General features: G+C 48.2%; 8 non-coding genes and 1 pseudogene across 8 annotated transcripts; all 9 read left to right on the top strand.

Moving 5' to 3' along the window:
• Positions 1 to 6966: 6966 nt before the first annotated feature.
• TRNAR-ACG (transfer RNA arginine (anticodon ACG)) lies at positions 6967 to 7039 on the top strand. The gene has a single exon. It is a non-coding gene; the product is annotated as a tRNA-Arg (tRNA).
• A 2308-nt stretch (positions 7040 to 9347) lies between these two features.
• Positions 9348 to 11449, top strand: LOC146175552 (uncharacterized; annotated as a pseudogene).
• A 2748-nt stretch (positions 11450 to 14197) lies between these two features.
• TRNAR-ACG (transfer RNA arginine (anticodon ACG)) lies at positions 14198 to 14270 on the top strand. The gene has a single exon. It is a non-coding gene; the product is annotated as a tRNA-Arg (tRNA).
• A 219-nt stretch (positions 14271 to 14489) lies between these two features.
• Positions 14490 to 14562, top strand: TRNAR-ACG (transfer RNA arginine (anticodon ACG)). The gene has a single exon. It is a non-coding gene; the product is annotated as a tRNA-Arg (tRNA).
• Positions 14563 to 15400: 838 nt separating this feature from the next.
• TRNAR-ACG (transfer RNA arginine (anticodon ACG)) lies at positions 15401 to 15473 on the top strand. The gene has a single exon. It is a non-coding gene; the product is annotated as a tRNA-Arg (tRNA).
• Positions 15474 to 15546: 73 nt separating this feature from the next.
• On the top strand, positions 15547 to 15619 carry TRNAR-ACG (transfer RNA arginine (anticodon ACG)). Its single transcript has one exon. It is a non-coding gene; the product is annotated as a tRNA-Arg (tRNA).
• A 72-nt stretch (positions 15620 to 15691) lies between these two features.
• On the top strand, positions 15692 to 15764 carry TRNAR-ACG (transfer RNA arginine (anticodon ACG)). The gene has a single exon. It is a non-coding gene; the product is annotated as a tRNA-Arg (tRNA).
• Positions 15765 to 20904: 5140 nt separating this feature from the next.
• Positions 20905 to 20977, top strand: TRNAR-ACG (transfer RNA arginine (anticodon ACG)). Its single transcript has one exon. It is a non-coding gene; the product is annotated as a tRNA-Arg (tRNA).
• Positions 20978 to 21050: 73 nt separating this feature from the next.
• TRNAR-ACG (transfer RNA arginine (anticodon ACG)) lies at positions 21051 to 21123 on the top strand. Its single transcript has one exon. It is a non-coding gene; the product is annotated as a tRNA-Arg (tRNA).
• Positions 21124 to 22548: the final 1425 nt, after the last annotated feature.

Here is a 22548-nt window from a genome sequence, read left to right as displayed (position 1 = left end):
GAGAGGGCGGAGCGACCGCAGGATGCACCCAGTTAGAGTAAGACAGTGAGAGCGGGGCGTGTCAGTTGCGGACATGGCGGCCGTCGCTGGGCAGTGTTGTACAAGTGCGTGTGCGTTTGCTTCGCGTCGCAATGGATGAAGCCGGCCCACATGGAGGAAGAATGCCGGCCCATCTCGCACTGCGGCTCAGGTTCGCCGTGTTCGACGTGCTGAAGTACAACGGCTACGAAGGCAGAACCGGAAAGCAGTAGGCTCATAAATCGGCAGTCGACGGAGTCGCGGCCGTTTTGATGCTCAAGTTCACGCAAAGCTGGCAGCGAGCTGACAGAGGACGAGTATATATCACCTTCATCGGCTCTGAAGAATTCCCATTCCAAGGGGGATTGCGGGCTCTCCCAGAAACGAAGTGTTAATCGCGAGTCCACTGTCGCGGTGGGGATTCCGAAGCCGGGGCGGCCAAGGCCAAGTGGCAGCTTGACGCGAGTTTATTTATGACGGTCGCGTAGTTGCTGTGGCTGTAGGAAGAAGGAAAAGAAAATGCACTGACCTGCTACTGGCTCTGTAGCTGAGCCACCTCTGCTGCCTCGTGAGGACAGATGAGAAAATAAAGAAAGAAAAAGAAGAGGGAGAGAAATACGCCCGCCGCAACAACAGCCGTCCACCACCGAATCAGTAGCGGATGCAATGACGGCCTACAACAGATAAAATTCCGTGGCTAGCCCCCGCCGCAAGCAGCGTTGACTTACCATCCCAGCCTCGTAGGGCCAGGAACTGCCACCCTTTACCACTTCAGGTCGCGTAGGCTGTTGTTAAAAAACTGATTTATTTATAGGAAGGGAAAGGCGCGGTAACTGTCTCACTTGTTTTCTGTGGACACCGCAACCGCGCCGTAAGGGAAGGAAGGGAGGAAGATGGGAATGAAAGTGGAAAGAGAGAAAGAGGAGCCGTAGTAGAGGGCTACGGAGTAATCTCGACCACCTGGGGATCTTTAACGTGCGCTGACATCGCACAGCACACGGACGCCTCTTCGTTTCGCCTCCATCGAAACGCAGCCGCCGAGGTCGGGTTCGAACCCGGGTACTCCGGCACAGTAGTCGGGCGTGTTACCACTGCACCACCCCGGCGGGGCTAGGCTGTTGTTGTTGTGGCTGTAGGAAGAAGGAAAAGAAAATGCACGGGCTTGCTATTGGCTCTGTAGCTGAGCCACCTTTGCTGCCTCGTGCAGACAGAAGAGACTGATTTATAGGAAGGGAAAGGCGCGGTAACTGTCTCAGTTGTTTTCTGTGGACACCTTAAATGAACACCTTAACCTGGCCGTAAGGAAAGGGAGGAAGGTGGGAGTGAAAGTGCAAAGAGAAAAAGAGGAGCCGTAGTGGAGGGCTACGGAGTAATTTCGACCACCTGGGGATCTTTAACGTGCGCTGACATCGCACAGCACACGGACGCCTCATCGTTTCGCCTCCAAGACAGAAGAAAAAATAGAGAAGAACGAAAAGGAAGAGGGAAAGAAAGACGCGCGCCGCAACAACAGCCGTCGTCCACCACCATCGGCGGCGTGTGCAATGACGGCCTACAACAGATGAAAAATTCGGTGCCAGACTAGCCCCCGCCGCAAGCGGCGGTGACCCACCTGTACCAGCCCCATTATTATTATTATTATTATTATTATCATTATTATTATTATTATTATTATTATTATTATTATTATTATTATTATTATTATTATTATTATTATTATTATTATCGGGTTGCATAGCTTTTATTTACTGTATTTGAAATAAAAGAAGACCTTCTATTGCCGCCCAAACTTGCAGAGCCAAGTCCTACTAGCCGCTTGTGGCTTAGACGGCGGTCGCTCTTCGAAAGTGGTATAGAAAAATCAATCCGTTCCGATTCTCGGGAAAGTCGCGCTTTGACCGTGCCGTGAAGAAGGCAAACGAGAGCAGTTAAAAAGCACAGCGTAGGCGCAGCGGTTGTGTGTTCGGCGCTAATTGCTCTCTCTCTCTCGGTAAGAGGGTAAAGGGCGCGGAGAATCGTAAATCGCGGCGAAGCATAGGCTGAGGAGAATGCGCGGCATGCAGAGACGCATGCAGAGACGTTCGTGGGGCTAGCTTAAATCGGAGATTTGCATATGTCTGATGGTCGTTTACAAAGCGATAGCCTATAATTACGGCGGTATGCTACGTAGGTTTGAGATGATGTGTGAAATAAGTACTTGGGAGGTGTTAGAGGCCCAAATAAGGGACCAATGATTAAGCGAGCAGGAAATGTGCTTGAACGCGAATGTAAATTCGAAATAGGAGCTGCAGACGGGGCCATTAACACAGTCGTGTCATACCCATACAGGCATAGTTAAACAATGCGTAAATTGTCGGCTCTGAAATGTGTTTGCGCCGATGAGAAACGCGTTCACGTCGCCCATTCACTGTTCGAACCGATGTTAGGATCTTCCTTTACGGCAAACAAGAACTTGGGAAATATTGAGTGTCATCCGGGGGACCGTGTAAAGTAAGCTCTAATTGCAATTATATAAAAACATGTCTCTCTCAAGTGATTTACTCTCAACATATCGCAAAACATATGTCTAAAGTGGTGTGTTAATATTTCGCGCTATCTAGTTCTAGTGTCGTAATCGTCGGGCAATTTTATTTAACACCTATGAGACACATCTACGAGCACCCAGTGTAATTCGGCTTGACGATCAATACATCTTCATGAACACCGATACCACGAACAGCGTCCTGAAGCTGAAACACCGAGGACTGTCTAAAGCCCTCGACAACTGGCGCGCTCAGGGTCCGTGCAATTTCAATTTCAATTCGGTTTTATTGTAGCAATGTTAGCATTCAATGCGAGACAGCGAATGTATCGGGACCTTCTATAAATTACAAATCAGAATCAAAATGTAAAGCAGCATTGATACATGGCACAATAAAGCATGCATATATCGTACATAAATCATAAATAGATTATCGAAATAACACTATTTCGCAAAAGAAAAGGAACTTAACGAATAAATTGAACACATATCAAACAGTAATCTAACAAAAATGAGAGGAAAGGATCAAAACAGTACAGAATTTATGGTCAGAATGCAGAAAAAATGCACAGCTGATAAATCCCTATACGCAGAAAAAAAAAAGGGGGACCGACTCAAATTAATTTGAATTTCGGTGAGATCATCTGAGGCCCAGGTTTTCAGCAGTGGCGATAACTCGTTTTTCGTTCTACTTCTAAGCCAACTCTTTTCCGATCGATCGATCGATCAATCAATCAATCAATCAATCAATCAATCAATCAATCAATCAATCAATCAATCAATCAATCAATCAATCAATCAATCAATCAATCAATCAGTTTGTGCCCACTCTGACACCTCAGCACCAAGCAACTGAAGTACCTGAAAACCAACCAGCATAGCGCTTCTGTGCTGCGTCTGTTGAAGCAGCATTTCTGACACCTGACGGATTGAATATGTTCCTGACGTGCTAATACGATGGCGAGGCTCTACAGTTTAACACCACCGTTACTAGGCAGCTGGAAGCAAGCTGGACAATGAGCACAACGGAAGATGAGTGATAAGACATTCGTTTCATATCCGCTGCCAGGCCACAACCCAAGCCACGCGCGATTCCTCCCCTCCCCATCTCCTCGCTCTCCCGAGCAACGCCGCCGCAGTGAGTTGCGCGCTGTGTCTTCGGTACCCTGACGTTAGTGGCAGGCAAGGCCACCGTCGTCGCCTCTCCAACCCCGTGCTCGTTCATTCCGGACCGCGAGGTCCCGAACCCGGTTCCAGCCGGTTCCAGCTGGTCTGGCCCGATGCGTTTTCTTTGCTTCATTCAAAACTTCATCGGAACGGAGATGCCTTTGCGCCGCTTCTCGGACTGGTATGAGGCTCGTTTGATGGCCGCCCTGGGAGCGACGGGCGTGGGCGACGCGACGCTATGTCGCACAATGCGGCGTCAGGGTTGAAAGCGAAGAGAATGCGGGGGTGAGAGTGGGCAGCGGGTCTGCCTCAAGACGACGAGGAAATGCCGCATATAGTCCGTCTATTGCAGTGTCTTTACCACTGCTCACTTTATTGTTTATATGTCGTCCTCTCCGTTCCTGCCTTCGTTCTCGATAAGGGTATATTGTTCGTTTTGTCGTTCTTTTTTTTTTATTTCTCGAAAAAAAAAAAATCTAGCCGACATCAACTCCTGGGTGGCAGCCGGCTTCTCACTTTCGCATCCGAAAGGCGTTTTGTCTTTCATGGCCACTGCACATAAACCTTGTCATTATTCCGTCCAGCTGCAAATACATTGAAATCCCAGTCAGTTATAGAGGTACCGGTCGAGTCACTATGTACGGGAACATTTATCTACGTGCAGTCGACGATTACTCACTGAATATGAGCGAGACGTATGTTGCGCCTCCTCCGCAGTAGTTTCCACCAAACCCATAGTGCCTTTATGCACTTTCAAAAGTGTCGCTTTTTTTTTGTTTTTTTGTTTTCAGTTATCTGAAACATACGTTCTTGAACGTGAACTTTGTCTTCCATTTAAAGCGACACCGAAGGCGAATGAAAATTGGTCTGTGCCGATATATAAGCAAGTGCCGATATATAAGCTAGATATTAAGAAACAATGCGCGTACGGCATGAGGAGACGACCGACCGGCGTGCGGCAATGGGCTTAAGAACACTTTTCTCATAATCGAAACCAGCCAGAAGACGATAAAAAGAAAAAAGGGGTGCGCACCTCTTCGTCCTGTGTGCACCCCTTTTTTTCTTTTTATCGTCTTCTGGCTGGTTTCGATTATGAACCAATATCAACTCGCCCAGTCGACAGCTTTGCTGAACTTTTCTCAACGAGGCTGCCCACCCCCGGAGGTTTCGGCAACGACGGTATGAATGCGCTGCCCTCCGAGGCCCGTGCTGGAGCCCAGTGCAACCTGCTGTACCGCCAGCACTTCGACACTTCTGCGGCATTTTGGGCAGGCATATGCGTCTAAAGTGCGGTAACGGGCAAGAAACCGCAAAAAATGCTGTTATACACTGACCACAGCTGTTACAGCTGCATAGGGCACCACTCTACTCACTGCTGAGGATTTCTGATCATCGTGCTCGTCAAGTTAAGCCGGCACGACTAGCACCAGCGCAATCGAACATATAGCAGCAATCATGGCGACGAAGCGCCACTTATCACGAGCGTAGAGCTATAAGAATGTTTCTCATGACTGCTATTGCGTTGCTTTTGTGTGTGCATTTCTTATCGACTTGCTGTTGAATTTCTTTTAACGCAAGGCCTCGTTCTTACTACCGACACTTATATACCCGCCCAGGGTGCCCGATCTGTAAAAACGAAGATGTTGAGGCCGACATTCATCAATTGTTGCGGGACTGCCCAGCACTGAAACCAACACGAATCCGTCACCTGAGGATAGCTGGCCTTTCAGCAACCAATCCTGCCTCATATGTCGCTTGGACGCAGGGACCTCATCATCGCTCACTCCTGGACTTCATAAAATCAACCAACCTTTTTCCATTCCTTTATTCATCCTTCATCACATACCCTATTGATGCCCTGAGGCAATAAATATCGATTATATCGATTAAAAAAAAGAAAAAAAAAGTCACGGGTATGCCTCCGGCATGTGGGGGTTGGCAGGTGACATGGGCGGGCACTGACAGGTCGATGGGTTGTGTGACGTCACTCGGCGTATAGGAGAAGCTGCCAGATAGGGCAGATTCTTTCAGAAAGGACCTTCTGGGACCCTTGGCTCTAGAGTCAGATACAATGCCATTTGGCACGCATTTCCTAAGGCTTAGTTAAAGCGGGGCTTTGTGTCTGCATCGAGTAGTGTTACTAGCGTGCTGATGGTAGCGCACGATGTCAATGAAAAATGTGTGAGGTAACAGTGGGAAAAATGAGGAGATTAGTGAATAAGCGAACAGCGAAATGAATGTACGCGAACGAGGATCCGCAAAACAAACGGGATCCATTAAGAGTGTCGCATCATCCCTTCAAAGCGGAGCTTAACTGATTCCCCCACCCTCCCAACACACACACACACACACACACACACACACACACACACACACACACACACACACACACACACACACACACACACACACACACACACACACACACACACACACACACACACACACACACACACACACACACACACACACACACACACACACACACACACACACACACACACACACACACACACACACACACACACACACACACACACACACACACACCTATTCTTTTCAACACAAAAGTATTGCAACCAATATATACTAACCAATATCCTCGCTTCACATTTGTGTCAGTATAGGATATTTGTAATTTGCTTCTCATCAAACACTTAGGGCTCTATCCGAATGACTGTTTTGCACGCATTATCTCATACCGACTATGGCCAGCGGCTCCTGAGATACATACGTGTGAAAGCAGGGAATGATATTACGCAAGCTATTCTCCCCGCCATTTAACTCTGGAACACAATCACATTAATATATTGTGGCACAGGATTTTTAATTTGCGTTGCTATTGTACAAGCTCTAAAACACGCACACACACAGGCACACACGCGAACGCACACACAGGCGCGCGCGCACGCATCTATTACCATGGTGTATATGACACATTATACGCCATCATCATATCGGTTAAGACATATATAAGGGAGAACTTTTTTTTCTTCGGAATGTACTTCTATCACCCATTACAACAGTCTATCGGTGATATCAACAGGGTACAAGTCTTTTTTTGTGTGTGTGTCCGTGAGTGCAGTCTTCCTCCTCACTCAAGTATATGTGCGTGGATCCCACACTATAGCTTTCGGATACCAGTCAATCAAAGAAATGAATGAAGAAAATACCATGGCAGACTCGTTCTCTTTTTTCGCCGATTCCTGAGGCTCCATAAGAACGCTTGGGTGCGTCACCAAAATCACTCCTTCCGTCTCGGGCCTGTGGCGCAACGGATAACGCGTCTGACTACGGATCAGAAGATTCCAGGTTCGAATCCTGGCAGGCTCGTTCTTTTTTCGCCGATTCCTGAGGCGCCATAAGAACGCTTGGGTGCGTCACCAAAATCACTCCTTCCGTCTCGGCCCTGTGGCGCAACGGATAACGCGTCTGACTACGGATCAGAAGATTCCAGGTTGGAATCCTGGCAGGCTCGTTCTTTTTTCGCCGATTCCTGAGGCGCCATAAGAACGCTTGGGTGCGTCACCAAAATCACTCCTTCCGTCTCGGCCCTGTGGCGCAACGGATAACGCGTCTGACTACGGATCAGAAGATTCCAGGTTGGAATCCTGGCAGGCTCGTTCTTTTTTCGCCGATTCCTGAGGCGCCATAAGAACGCTTGGGTGCGTCACCAAAATCACTCCTTCCGTCTCGGCCCTGTGGCGCAACGGATAACGCGTCTGACTACGGATCAGAAGATTCTAGGTTGGAATCCTGGCAGGCTCGTTCTTTTTTCGCCGATTCCTGAGGCGCCATAAGAACGCTTGGGTGCGTCACCAAAATCACTCCTTCCGTCTCGGCCCTGTGGCGCAACGGATAACGCGTCTGACTACGGATCAGAAGATTCCAGGTTGGAATCCTGGCAGGCTCGTTCTTTTTTCGCCGATTCCTGAGGCGCCATAAGAACGCTTGGGTGCGTCACCAAAATCACTCCTTCCGTCTCGGCCCTGTGGCGCAACGGATAACGCGTCTGACTACGGATCAGAAGACTCCAGGTTGGAATCCTGGCAGGCTCGTTCTTTTTTCGCCGATTCCTGAGGCGCCATAAGAACGCTTGGGTGCGTCACCAAAATCACTCCTTCCGTCTCGGCCCTGTGGCGCAACGGATAACGCGTCTGACTACGGATCAGAAGATTCCAGGTTGGAATCCTGGCAGGCTCGTTCTTTTTTCGCCGATTCCTGAGGCGCCATAAGAACGCTTGGGTGCGTCACCAAAATCACTCCTTCCGCCTCGGCCCTGTGGCGCAACGGATAACGCGTCTGACTACGGATCAGAAGATTCCAGGTTGGAATCCTGGCAGGCTCGTTCTTTTTTCGCCGATTCCTGAGGCGCCATAAGAACGCTTGGGTGCGTCACCAAAATCACTCCTTCCGTCTCGGCCCTGTGGCGCAACGGATAACGCGTCTGACTACGGATCAGAAGATTCCAGGTTGGAATCCTGGCAGGCTCGTTCTTTTTTCGCCGATTCCTGAGGCGCCATAAGAACGCTTGGGTGCGTCACCAAAATCACTCCTTCCGTCTCGGCCCTGTGGCGCAACGGATAACGCGTCTGACTACGGATCAGAAGATTCCAGGTTGGAATCCTGGCAGGCTCGTTCTTTTTTCGCCGATTCCTGAGGCGCCATAAGAACGCTTGGGTGCGTCACCAAAATCACTCCTTCCGTCTCGGCCCTGTGGCGCGACGGATAACGCGTCTGACTACGGATCAGAAGATTCCAGGTTGGAATCCTGGCAGGCTCGTTCTTTTTTCGCCGATTCCTGAGGCGCCATAAGAACGCTTGGGTGCGTCACCAAAATCACTCCTTCCGTCTCGGCCCTGTGGCGCAACGGATAACGCGTCTGACTACGGATCAGAAGATTCCAGGTTGGAATCCTGGCAGGCTCGTTCTTTTTTCGCCGATTCCTGAGGCGCCATAAGAACGCTTGGGTGCGTCACCAAAATCACTCCTTCCGTCTCGGCCCTGTGGCGCAACGGATAACGCGTCTGACTACGGATCAGAAGATTCCAGGTTGGAATCCTGGCAGGCTCGTTCTTTTTTCGCCGATTCCTGAGGCGCCATAAGAACGCTTGGGTGCGTCACCAAAATCACTCCTTCCGTCTCGGCCCTGTGGCGCAACGGATAACGCGTCTGACTACGGATCAGAAGATTCCAGGTTGGAATCCTGGCAGGCTCGTTCTTTTTTCGCCGATTCCTGAGGCGCCATAAGAACGCTTGGGTGCGTCACCAAAATCACTCCTTCCGTCTCGGCCCTGTGGCGCAACGGATAACGCGTCTGACTACGGATCAGAAGATTCCAGGTTGGAATCCTGGCAGGCTCGTTCTTTTTTCGCCGATTCCTGAGGCGCCATAAGAACGCTTGGGTGCGTCACCAAAATCACTCCTTCCGTCTCGGCCCTGTGGCGCAACGGATAACGCGTCTGACTACGGATCAGAAGATTCCAGGTTGGAATCCTGGCAGGCTCGTTCTTTTTTCGCCGATTCCTGAGGCGCCATAAGAACGCTTGGGTGCGTCACCAAAATCACTCCTTCCGTCTCGGGCCTGTGGCGCAACGGGGGATTCCACTTCCGGACGCGCTAGCGAACGGACGTGTTCAGCATGAGCTCCGTAGGAGCGGCTTCAGCGGCCCACCAGGGCCGCGGTAACAGGATGTTTGACTGATGAATCGGAATACCAAGTGCTCCTGCCTCAGCTACCAACAGGGCGAGTTGTTTTGAATACCATTTTTTTGCATGCCGATGTGCGGGCAAGGCCATACCGAGTTGAAAACTTCCGTGATGCATTGGCGAGCCTGGGCTTGCTGCCTGATGTTATCGCCCTGGGGGCGTACCAGATGAGTCATGTATGGGCAGTGACCTTCTGAAATGAAGACGGTGTGAAAAGGCCCTTGTCTAGGAAGGAGGTGACGGTGAAAGAAACGCCGCTGCCTTGTGGTAGATCCTGCCAATCAAGCACTGCACATAAAATTACATTGGATGCTTCACAACGTGCCGGACGATGACATACGAGCGGCGTTTTTGCCGTATGGCAAAGTGACGGAAGTGTCCCGGGAACGGTGGCGTGTTCAAGGCGTGCACGACAAAGCATCCTCGACGCGCCTGGTGACTATTATTTTGAAGACAGGTGTGACGGAGGACGACCTACCACATCAGCTCAGTATTGCAGGTGAACTTGCTCTGGTTGTGGTGCCGGGCAGGGCCCCGTTATGCCTGCGCTGTCGCAATACGGGCTACATCCGACGCGAGTGTCGTGTTCCGCGCTGCGCTCTTTGTCATCGTTATGGACACGAAGAGGAACAGTGCGTGAAGACGTACGCTTCTGTAACACATAAAGTGGCAAAGGATGATGTCACCGACCTGCTCATGGACGAAGCAGACGTCGAGGAAACCTCTAAAGGAGCAGGACCGAATAATGAAGATGCGAAGCCTCAAGAGCAAAAGTCTGAAGTACAGCACGAAGCTAAGCCCAGTAATTCTCCAGCTGCCCCGACATCTAAACTGGAGCCGCCTTCGACACACTCTGAGAGCGATGAAGGATCTTCAGCTTCAAAAGGCAATGAAATTGAGGCAGGCGATGATGGCACAATGGATTCAAACGAGTCAGGCACAACTGGTACTGTCACGAAAAGGACGCATGAAGAGGCGGATATCCAGGATGGACAGCAAGGCCAACCGGCTGATGATGAATCCCCGGCAAAAACAACGGGGGGACGTCGGGCGACATTACGCCCAAAACCGAACATCCCGCCGGACCGAAGACCGGCGGCGACGCCCACTTAGTGTACAGAATCGGTGCCGTCGAAGGCGCCTAACCGCTCCTGAGTCAAAATGGAAGGATTCAAGGGAACTTCGAGATGCACCTTCAAGGTACAGTTGAGGACTTTGCCGGATGTTCTTTGTTCGTACCATTTCTTGAGTTTTTACTACACGCACGATGTGGTTGTGGCAGTCATGTGTGTAATGACATCACACGATTCTATAAGCATGCTTTAAAATGGCGAACAACTGCAATTACTCGATAAATGTAGCGACAATTAATGTCAGGGGCTTGTCAACGAGGCGAAGGCAATATCAGCTTAGCCGCCTATGCATGGAAAAAGAGCTTGACTTAATTGCGGTACAAGAGACAAAGGTGGAAAAGCAAGAACAGACCGATCGTATGGTGTCGCCTTTTAAAACCAATTACAACATCTGTGTATGTCATGCCGTCGGAAAATCTGCTGGCTGTGTTGTGTTGATACGTAAAAGTGTTGGAATTATAGAGGAAATGATTACTGTGTCTGAAACGGGACGCCTTATCGTCTTGGATTTTTCGCTAGCTGAAAAAGGGTGGCGCTTGATTTGTGTCTATGCTCCCAACAGTGTATGTGAGCGATGTCTTTTTTTTGAAAACCTTAAGCAATATATGCAATGTGACAGGTACGTTATTTTTCTTGGAGATTTTAACTGTGTTTGTTGTGCCGAAGATCGGTCTAAACTGGTATATACAAGTGACCGAAGCGCTGACTTGCTCCTATCCTTAGTGGCTGACTATAACATGGAAGATCTAGGTCGCACGATAACGATCGGTGGGCGGCCACAATTCACGCACACCCAGCGAAATAGTCAAGCAAGGCTTGACAGAGTTTACGTATCGCTTCCGTTGGTGCCACACTGCAATAGTTATACGGTTATACCTGTTTCATTCTCCGATCATTGCCTTGTGAGTTGGCAATAAGCCAAAGCAGCAGCGATTCAACTGGAACCTGTGGAAGTTCAACGCTAAACTACTCGATGATGAAGCTTTTGTTAACGGAGTCAAGGAAAAACTGGGGTGGCTAATGAATAATGAGCCAGAAAATTACGGATTTGCCTGGGAAGAATTTAAAACTGAACTCAAAATGGCTGCAATTGAAAGAGGGAGCATCAAGCGTCGAAATGAAATGAAGAAAGAAAAAGAACTTCAATGCCAGCTGGAATTTTTGGTAAACACAGTGAGTTCCGAACCGGAAAAAGTGGCAGCCGAAATAAGAAGAACCAAAAGTGAACTGGAGGTTATAGACAACGAAAAATACAGGGCAGCCCTGATGAGCGCGGAGCGAACGCTTATGGCTTGGGGAAGCACCAAATAAACGATCTCTAAGCGACGAGAAAAGGCATGCATCAAAAAACGAAATCAGACAGATCCGCTATGAAAACGAGGTGACGGGTGAACAAAAATTGATAGAGCAAGCTTTCGTGGATTATTATAGCGAGTTATTTAGCAACGTTACCCGAGTCAGTGGCGATTTCATGACGGAGTTTATGTCCGATATGCCAAAGATAGAAGATGACGACAAAGAACGCCTGGAGGAAGCGATAAGCGTGCGCGAAATTGAGACTGCTATCGAGGAAATGCCTGCAGGCAAGTCACCGGGACCAGACGGACTTGGAGCCGCATTTTACAAGGCTTTCGCGAATGAGCTGGCATATATACTGCACCGCGTGTTCAATGAGGCCTATAATAGTCAGGTGCCACCGTCCTTTAGAGCAGCCCATATCGTTCTGATCCCAAAAACGAATGACCGTGACAAGCTACTGTCAGTAACATCGTACAGGCCTATCAGCCTTACAAATACTGATTACAAAGTATTCATGAAGGTACTGGCGAAGAGGGTGCAAAGCGTGATTAAACAGCTTGTCGGGCCGCATCAGACGTGCGGTATCAAAGGGCGAACAATCCTTACCAATACGCACATTGCCAGAAATGTGTTGGAGTGCTGCGGTGACATGGAAGGTCAAGTTGCTATGCTGCAATTCGACCTGGCGAAAGCATTTGATAGGGTTTCACATGAGATTCTGTTCAGCATATTAAGGCATGTGAATGTTGGCAGCACCATTTTAGATGGCGTAATGATGGCCTACAAAGATTGTGCAGCACAGCTCATAATAAATAAATCTCTTACAGAGAGAGTGCCTATACGATCTTCTGTAAGACAAGGATGCCCACTGTCACCCCTATTGTTTGCTATTTATGTTGAACCTTTTTGTCTAGCAGTGATTCGTCAAACAGCCATAATAGGTTTTAAGATACACTCTACAGAGGTAAAATTACTGGCGTACGCTGACGACATAGCCGTATTCTGTCAAGATCGCCAGAGTGTGTTAGGGGCCGTCAATCTTGCTAAGAAGTTCTGTAAGCTCACTGGTTCAGAGTTAAACTGGGAAAAAAGTGTTGGTATATGGCATGGCAACTGGGACATTAAGCTAGATAGGTTTGCATGTATGAATTGGATAACCACACCAACGACGTATCTTGGTGTACCACTCGAGCACTATCAGAATCCCGCAGAGTACTGGAGTGAGGCAACGGATAGAATGAGGGAGAAGATGGGAAATTGGCAGGGTCGTGGCCTTTCAATGTTTGCGCGTGCTACTGTGTGCAATTTGTTTTTGATAGCTAAAGTTTGGTACGTGCTGCAGGTGCTGTGTATGAGCCGTGCCAATGTACAGAAAATGTATTTATATGGGGCTCAACTTGGGAGAGAGTCAGCCGCACTAATCTTTTCCGTTCAGTCCGCGATGGAGGCCTGGGCCTATCTCATTTGTTTATTAGGCAGATTGTGTCACGTTTCTTTTTTCTACGGGATCAAAGGGACAGTTTTTTGAGCACAGTTATGCAAGTTGGACTCGCGAGAGCGCTGCCTGAATTCATTGTTACAACCAGTGATATAGGTGCCGTCGCGTGACTGGCTACTTTCATGAAGTTGTGGTTTCTTTCCGTATGCTGCATGCTCGGTTCTCATTGAATTACCTGTGTTCTGTTACAAAAAAGAAATTGTATGCTGACTTGCTGGAAAACCTACTGCCAGCTCCATTGTACAGAGTAATTTACTGTGAAGGCCCAGGAAGGGATGTGTTGAAGAGGGTCAAAAGAATGCCAGTTAGACCTCACATTAAATCCTTCTTTTTTAAGTTACACACGAACACCCTCCCCGTAAAAGCATGGCTACACCAGAAGGGCATATTCGTTCCATGGACAATTAATTGTCTATTGTGCAAAAAAGCGGAAACAATTGAACACGTTTTCATCGAGTGCTGGGACCCTATCTTCCATTGGGACATATTGCAACGAACTCTAAAGAAACAGCTGCCCATTACACCCTACGGAATCCGGTTTCTCCCAGTGAAAAGTGATGAAATTCCCTATGACATGCTTATGCTCCTAGGCCTTCACAGTCTGTGGCAAACAAGAATGGCAGTGCGTCACGCGGATCCAAATGTTCTTTCTGTACGCGAAAATTTCATTCAGAGTATGGTATACATGAGAGAAGTGTATCAGGCATTACCCGAACCTCCTGAGTGGATCGATGTATTTGATGAGTTAGTGTGCCTGAAGAAATTTTAATTTGTCTCGCCAGCTGAAGACAGGTTGGCGTGTTTTATCTCTTGTAAACTGTGCATTGTCCGGCAATAAAGAAAGAAAAAAAAGGGCCTGTGGCGCAACGGATAACGCGTCTGACTACGGATCAGAAGATTCCAGGTTCGAATCCTGGCAGGCTCATTCTTTTTTTCGCCGATTCCTGAGGCGCCATAAGAACGCTTGGGTGCGTCACCAAAATCACTCCTTCCGTCTCGGGCCTGTGGCGCAACGAATAACACGTCTGACTACGGATCAGAAGATTCCAGGTTCGAATCCTGGCAGGCTCGTTCTTTTTTTCGCCGATTCCTGAGGCGCCATAAGAACGCTTGGGTGCGTCACCAAAATCACTCCTTTCGTCTCGGGCCTGTGGCGCAACGGATAACGCGTCTGACTACGGATCAGAAGATTCCAGGTTCGAATCCTGGCAGGCTCGTTCTTTTTTTTCGCCGATTCCTGAGGCGCCATAAGAACGCTTGGGTGCGCCACCAAAATCACTCCCTTCGTCTCGGGCCTATGGCGCTACGGATAACGCGTTAATCCGTTAGTTATCAACTTACTTAATTAGTCATCATTAGTACCTAATTTAGTATATGTTTAGCAATTATGCATTATTAGTAATTAATCATTGATTGCCATAATGCCGTACAAGGCGCGCATACTGTGGTGGTGCTCTGTGATTGGTCGAGGCCTCTTTGACGTCATCTCGCCTCGGCCAATCAGAGGCGCCGCAAAAGCGGGACACATGTTGTCCACGGCAGCATAATCCATTAAAGACTGTAGTCTTAATATGGCATCGTATGGTACTGTCTCGTAGTGAACGGGCGAGAACTTGTATACCTTGCGGTGTAAGAGGAAGCTTCTTATTAATGATACGCTGTAGCACGCCCCCCCCCCCCCCCCAAAAAAAAAAATAAAAAAATAGCGTTATTACAATCTATGAAAATTTGTTCAAATGTTTCTGATTTGTTACACTGGAAACAATTTTTGAAGCGCAACGGATAACGCGTCTGACTACGGATCAGAAGATTCCAGGTTCGAATCCTGGCAGGCTCGTCTTTTTTTCGCCGATTCCTGAGGCGCCATAAGAACGCTTGGGTGCGCCACCAAAATCACTCCTTCCGTCTCGGGCCTGTGGCGCAACTGATAACGCGTCCTACTACGGATCAGAAGATTCCAGGTTCGAATCCTGGCAGGCTCGTTCTTTTTTTCGCCGATTCCTGAGGCGCCATAAGAACGCTTGGGTGCGCCACCAAAATCACTCCTTCCGTCTCGGGCCTGTGGCGCAACGGATAACGCGTCTGACTACGGATCAGAAGATTCCAGGTTCGAATCCTGGCAGGCTCGTTCTTTTTTTCGCCGATTCCTGAGGCGCCATAAGAACGCTTGGGTGCGTCACCAAAATCACTCCTTCCGTCTCGGGCCTGTGGCGCAACGGATAACGCGTCTGACTACGGATCAGAAGATTCCAGGTTCGAATCCTGGCAGGCTCGTCTTTTTTTCGCCGATTCCTGAGGCGCCATAAGAACGCTTGGGTGCGCCACCAAAATCACTCCTTCCGTCTCGGGCCTGTGGCGCAACGGATAACGCGTCTGACTACGGATCAGAAGATTCCAGGTTCGAATCCTGGCAGGCTCGTTCTTTTTTTCGCCGATTCCTGAGGTGCCATAAGAACGCTTGGGTGCGTCACCCAAATCATTCATTCCGTCTCGGCCCTGTGGCGCAACATTCTACTTCCGGCCACCGAGCGTGACGGACGTGTTCATCATGGGCTCCCAAGGAGCGGATTCAGCGGCCCAGCTGGGCCGTGGTATCAGGAGCACGGAAAGGCCTGCCAAGGATTATGAACTGGTTCTGCCGCATCTGCCTACAGGTTCGAGTGTTTTACATACTGTTTTTTTGCATGGAGACATAAAAGCCAGGCCGTACCGGGTGGAGCACTTTCGAGACTCCCTCGCTCGTCTTCCACTGCTGCCGGAAGTGGTTGCCCTCGGGGCATATCAGATGAATCATGTGTGGGCTGTAACGTTTAAAGGGGAAGAGGCGAAAGCGAAGATTTTGCAAGCCGAAGCTTTTGAAGTGAAGGAGCACCGATGCGTGGTCATTGACCCCTGCAACCAAGGCATCAGGCTAAAACTTTTCTGGCTGCTTCACGGCGTGCACGACGATGATGTGCGAGCGACGTTGGCGGCTTTTGGAAAAGTCACCGAAATATCAAGAGAAAAGTGGAAGGTGCAAGGGTGTGTCGACAAGGCTTCAACGACACGAACGGTCACGCTGAAGCTAAAAGTGGGCGTGACCATTGAGGACCTGCCGCATCAGCTTCGGGTCGCCGAGGACGTCGCACTCGTCCACGTGCCAGGCAGAGCCCCGCTTTGCCTCCGGTGCCGGGGGAAAGGACATATACGGCGTGATTGTCGTGTGCCGCGCTGCGGGCTGTGTCGTCGCTACGGCCATGACGAGTCGCAGTGTGTGCGCACGTATGCCAACGTTGCCGGCCCCGTGCCGTGTGAAGTGGCAGGCGAGCACTTGATGGACGCAGTGGACGCCGAGGAAGCTAGCAGTGGAATCACTGAGGATGCAGAGCAGAAAGAACAATCCTCTGAGAAGACCCCTGCTCTGAAAGAACACCGTGAATCAGATTTGATAGTTCCGTTGTCAAATGTTACTGAGACCGAGACACCCACGAAAGAAGACGGCAAGGCCAGTGCTGCAAGCCCAGCTTTGGCTACGCAACACAGTGAGGAACAGGGGAACACTGAAGCTGAGATGCCAACTGCTTCTACCTTGCCTGTGAAGCGGGTGCATGAAGACAGTGTCAACGAGGAATCAACCCAAGGAGGAGCGGAAAGCGGACAGCCTCCACTGAAGGCGGCCCCCCTTCGCCGGGCGTCCTTCAAGCCAAGGCCAAACGTTCCCCCAGACCGGAGAACTGTGTCACCTGTGCCTCCGCCATAGCGGGGGTACCCTTTCCGGTCGAGACGTTGCAAGCCCGGTCCATGATCGGGAGCAGCGCTTGGAACGACGGACGGACTCGCCAAAAAGGAAGAATGGTCATCCCGTGCAACAGATCAACCGCAATGCTGTCTTTCTGCAAAAGCGATGTGAGTGATATATGTTTCGCGATTTATAATTTCTTGAGATGGCGACCAATTTAACCACTAGCTTACGCGTAGCCACGCTAAATGTGAGGGGGCTGTCAACGCGTCGGAGACAACTTCAGCTGAACCGCATTCTGCTGGAAAATGAAATTGATGTGCTAGCAGTTCAAGAGAGCAAAATGGAAAGCGAACAACAAACAGATAAAATGGCTGAAATATATCGTTCTAGATATAGTGTTTGCGTTTGTCATGCGGTTGGAAGATCGGGGGGATGTGTCATTTTCATTCGAAATTGTATACAGTGCGTACAGTCTGTGTTCTCGTGTGAGAGTGGTCGGCTTTTGATATGTGATTTCAGTTTTTCTGGATTGGACTGGAGAGCGATCTGTGTTTATGCGCCTACTAGAACGTCTGAGCGCGAAGAGTTTTTTCACTATATGAAATCCTTCCTAATACATGAGAGGCGTGTTCTCCTGCTTGGAGACTTCAACTGTGTCTGTAGACCGGAAGATAGAACAACAGACCGTGTCCCTCGTGACAAAAGTGCAGAGTTACTTATTGACATTGTTAATGAGGCAGAGCTTGAAGATGCTGGCTGTATACTGACGCATGAAGGTCAAGCATTGTTCACGCACTTTCAAGGTAGCTGTCATGCAAGGTTGGACCGAATATATGTTCCTATTGATTGTGTGCCCTTGTGCTCGGAATATCAAACACTTCCCATGAGCTTTAGTGACCATTCCCTCGTAATGATTACTCTAGGCATGAAAAGTAAGGCAACAAAGTTCAATTGGGAGCTATGGAAATTTAATGAAAAGCTGCTGCTGGATGAAGAGTTTACCACTAAAGTGAAAGAATATATTACGCATCTGTTGCAAAATGACTCTAATTTTATACAAGCATGGGAGCAGTTTAAGTGCGATATAAAGATAGCTGCTATTGACCGAGCATGCACTCTCCGACGTAAAGAAAGAGAACAAGAAAAAGAACTTCGTAGCACACTTGAATACATGCTTAGCATGGAGAGCGTTAAGCCTGGCTTGTTCGCCCAAGATATAAAAAAGATAAAAACCAAACTTGAGGTGATAGACGAAGAGAAGTATCGCGGTGCGGTGATAAGGGCACGCAGCGAAAAATTGTGGCTCGGAGAGACGCCCACGAAAAGGGCACTTAGTGATGAAAAACGGTACGCAGTGTCAAAAGAGATAAAAGAAATCTGCTATCAGAACGTAGTTACCTCGGAAAAGAAAACGATTGAACGGGCGTTTGTAGAATTTTACAGGGAATTGTTTAGCCTGAAAACACCGGACATCGAACGCTTCAGAAAAGACTTTCTGTCGCTGATGCCAAGAGTGGAAGACGAAGTTGCGCAGACACTTGAAGCAAGCATTACTTCCGAGGAAATTGAGGCCGTTATCGGGGAATTAAATTCCAATAAGTCACCCGGACCAGATGGTCTTGGTGCTGCCATATACAAGGCCTTTCCTAATGTTTTACTGGAAAGAGTAATTAGTGAATGCTACGAAAAGAACGTACCTCCTCCGTCTTTTCGAATGTCACACGTTGTACTAATCCCGAAAACAGATGACCCAGTTAAGCTTCAGTCTGTAGCGTCTTACCGTCCTATAAGTCTAACGAATGTTGACTATAAAATTTACATGAAAGTATTAGGGCGAAGACTCCAAAGTGTAATTACTTCTCTTGTAGGCCCACATCAGACATGCGGTATAAAAGGAAGGACCATTTTTACTAACATACACGCAGCAAGGAGTGTACTCGAATGTTGTGACGCGATGCATGACCACGTAGCCATGATGCAATTAGACCTCCACAAAGCATTTGATAAAGTGGTACATGAAATTTTGTTCTCTGTTTTAGAGTATGTCAATGCTGGTTCCATGATTACAAATGGCGTGAAAATGGTTTACGAGTGCTGTTCAGCGAGACTGGTCGTGAATAAGCATTTAACCGATCGTATACCTGTCCAGTCGTCAGTAAGGCAGGGCTGTCCTCTGTCTCCCCTTTTGTTTGCGCTTTATCTGGAGCCTTTCTGTTTAAGATTACTTGCAAGGCCAAACATACGCGGTTATAGATTTTTTCAAAGTGAAGTTCGGGTTTTGGCATACGCGGACGATATTGCGGTTTTTTGTACTGACCATGAGAGCGTGCAAGAAGTTGTAAAAGAAGCCACTGCTTTTTGCACTGCAAGTGGAAGTGAAATTAGTTGGGCAAAGTGTTTAGGATTTTGGCACGGAAACTGGCAATACGCGCCTGAACTGTTCTCCAGTATGCAATGGACAACAACGCCAGGCAATTACCTTGGTGTGCCACTAAAGCATTACCGTGAAAGCAAGGAATGTTGGGCCGGGGAAGTTGAGCAAGTGAAAACCCAAACAAACAAATGGGGAGGACATAACTTTTCTATGTTCGCAAGAGCTACCGTTTGCAATATGTTCCTAGTTGCAAAAATTTTTTACATGCTGCAAGTGTTATCTATGTCAAGAATCTCTGTTCAAAAACTGCATAGGGTATTTGCCACGTTTGTGTGGGCTTCAACATGGGAGCGTACCAGTCGATGCAATCTTTTTCATACGGTGCATAACGGTGGACTGGGATTGTCCCATTTATACTTAAAGCAGATTGTAACCAGGTTCTTTTTTTTGCGCGAACAAAGCGATGTTTTTCTTAGAACGGTAATCCAAGTGCGATTGCGTGATTCACTGCCGGAATATGTAGTTTCGACTATGTCTACAGGGACAGTGGCTCTAAGTGCTTTTCTTCGCGAAGCTGTCGCGTCCTTCCAAATAGTGAAGGCGAGATTTTGAAATGAGTATATGTGTACTGTTACGCGAAAAAGGCTGTACAAAGATTTATTGGAAACCTTTTTACCTGTGCCTCTTTATCGCGCTGTATATGCTTTGGGTCCGGAGCGGGACGTGTTGAAGAGAGTGAAAAGAATGCCCATCAGATCGTCCGCTAAATCTTTCTTTTTTCAATTGCATACCGGCACTCTTCCGGTGAAGCCATGGCTGGAAAGTAAAGGCCTTTTCGTGCCTTGGTCTGCTGACTGTTTAATTTGCAAAAAGCTGGAAACCATAGAGCATATTTTCCTTGATTGTCACGATGCGGTTTTTTTGTGGGACGTGCTGCAGCGCACTATTAAAAAGGACTTACCAATAACGCCGTTTGGCATACGCTACCTTCCATGCGCCCAGCCAGGAGAAGTGCCCAGTGATTTATTGATGGTCTTGTGTATGCACAGCATATGGAGAACGCGGATGGATGTTCGGCATGAGCATGTTGTCGTACACCCAGCCCATCAATACTTTGTTGAAAGTGTAATGTACACGCGTGATGTTTTCGGAGGGCAATCTGAACCCCCGGATTGGCTGCCAGTCTTGGACAAGCTCATGTCACCTAATCCATTTTATCACAAGAAACCTGTAAGAAAGTGACTTGTGTTTTTAATTCCATGCGACTTTTCATCGTTCTTTGTAGTTGCCAAGTCGGTAATAAAGAAAAAAAAAAAAAAGCCCTGTGGCGCAACGGATAACGCGTCTGATTCCGGATCAGAAGATTTCAGATTCGATTCCTGGCAGGCTCGTTCTTTTTTTCGCCGATTCCTGAGGCGCCATAAGAACGCTTGGGTGCGTCACCAAAATCACTCCTTCCGTCTCGGGCCTATGGCGCAACGGATAACGCGTCTGACTACGGATCAGAAGATTCCAGGTTCGAATCCTGGCAGGCTCGTTCTTTTCTTCTCCGATTCCTGAGGCGCCATAAGAACGCTTGGGTGGGTCACCAAAATCACTCCTCTCGTCTCGGGCCTGTGGCGCAACGGATAACGCGTCCGACTACGGTTCAGAAGATTCCAGGTTCGAATCCTGGCAGGCTCGTTCGTTGTTTCACTGATTCCTGAGGCGCCATAAGAACGCTTGGGTGCGTCACCAAAATCACTCCCTTCGTCTCGGGCCTATGGCGCAACAGATAACGCGTTAATCCGTTAGTTATCAACTTACTTAATTAGTCATCATTAGTACCTAATTTAGTATATGTTTATCAATTATGCATTATTAGTAATTAATCATTGATTGCCGTATAAGGCGCGCATACTGTAGTAGTGCTCTGTGATTGGTCGAGGCCTCTGTGACGTCATCTCGCCTCGGCCAATCAGAGGCGCCGCAAAAGCGGGACACATGTTGTCCACGGCAGCATAATCCATTAAAGACTTTAGTCTTAATATGGCATCGTATGGTACTGTCTCGTAGTGAACGGGCAAGAACTTGTATACCTTGCGGTGTAAGAGGAAGCTTCTTATTAATGATACGCTGTAGCACGCCCCCCCCCCCCCCCCCCCCAAAAAAAAAAAAAAAAAAAAAATAGCGTTATTACAATCTATGAAAATTTGTTCAAATGTTTCTGATTTGTTACACAGGAAACAATTTTTGAAGCGCAACGGATAACGCGTCAGACTACGGATCAGAAGTTTCCAGGTTCGAATCCTGGCGGGCTCGCTGGCTATATATATTTGTGGCTTCGCCAGAGGCGCCTAAAATAAACTCTTTGGTATGTTGCCGAACGCGTTAAGTCCACCTAGGCGTACTAGTGTAGACGTATGCCGGTTTACCGGTCGTATAATATATAATATATGCACATGTGGCCACCCCTGCTTTTTTTCTTTATTTCCGTTAAACACAAAGATACACATAATGAACGCGTCAGGTACTCTTGAGCTGACGCATGCGTGGTTAAAATGAGATCTTTGTATAGGTTTTTTCCTGCGAACATGGTAGAGATAAAAGAAAACCGCACTTCTAGCAACTTGCACGAAAAATCAATCTCGCGCATGTAGCCAGTCACAGAACCAGACATGTTTTCACATGACACAATCCATACAGGCAGCAGCCTCTGCAATCGCACTTGAATCACCGTTCATAGAAAGATATTTTTTTGATCGCTGAGGAAGAGAAATCGCGAAACAACTTGACGCAAGAACAAATGGTCGAGGTCAAGCCCGCCCCCTTTCAACAGAATGAAATAGATTCGTCCGGGTGGTTTTCTCCCACGTGGATGGCCAAATAAAAATAGCAAAATCGCGGTGCATTTTCTGAATAGAGATTCGTGAAATACACAGCACATTCATGAGGTACCACAGCCTCGAAATGAGAAAAAAAAAAAAAAAAAAAAAAAAACATTACAAATAGAAGCACGTAAAAACACCGATAGTTGCCTTCCTTGCCACGCGTGTGCTTTTTCTTTAGCTCTGGAAAATTCTTCCATCTAATGCACGTTGGGATCGCGATAACAAGCTAAAGGCACAC

The sequence above is a fragment of the Amblyomma maculatum genome, chromosome 10 (assembly GCF_055883805.1).
Source record: "Amblyomma maculatum isolate TAMU_Amacu chromosome 10, ASM5588380v1, whole genome shotgun sequence".
Lineage (NCBI taxonomy): Eukaryota > Metazoa > Arthropoda > Arachnida > Ixodida > Ixodidae > Amblyomma > Amblyomma maculatum.
This window is presented reverse-complemented; position numbering and strand designations above follow the sequence as displayed.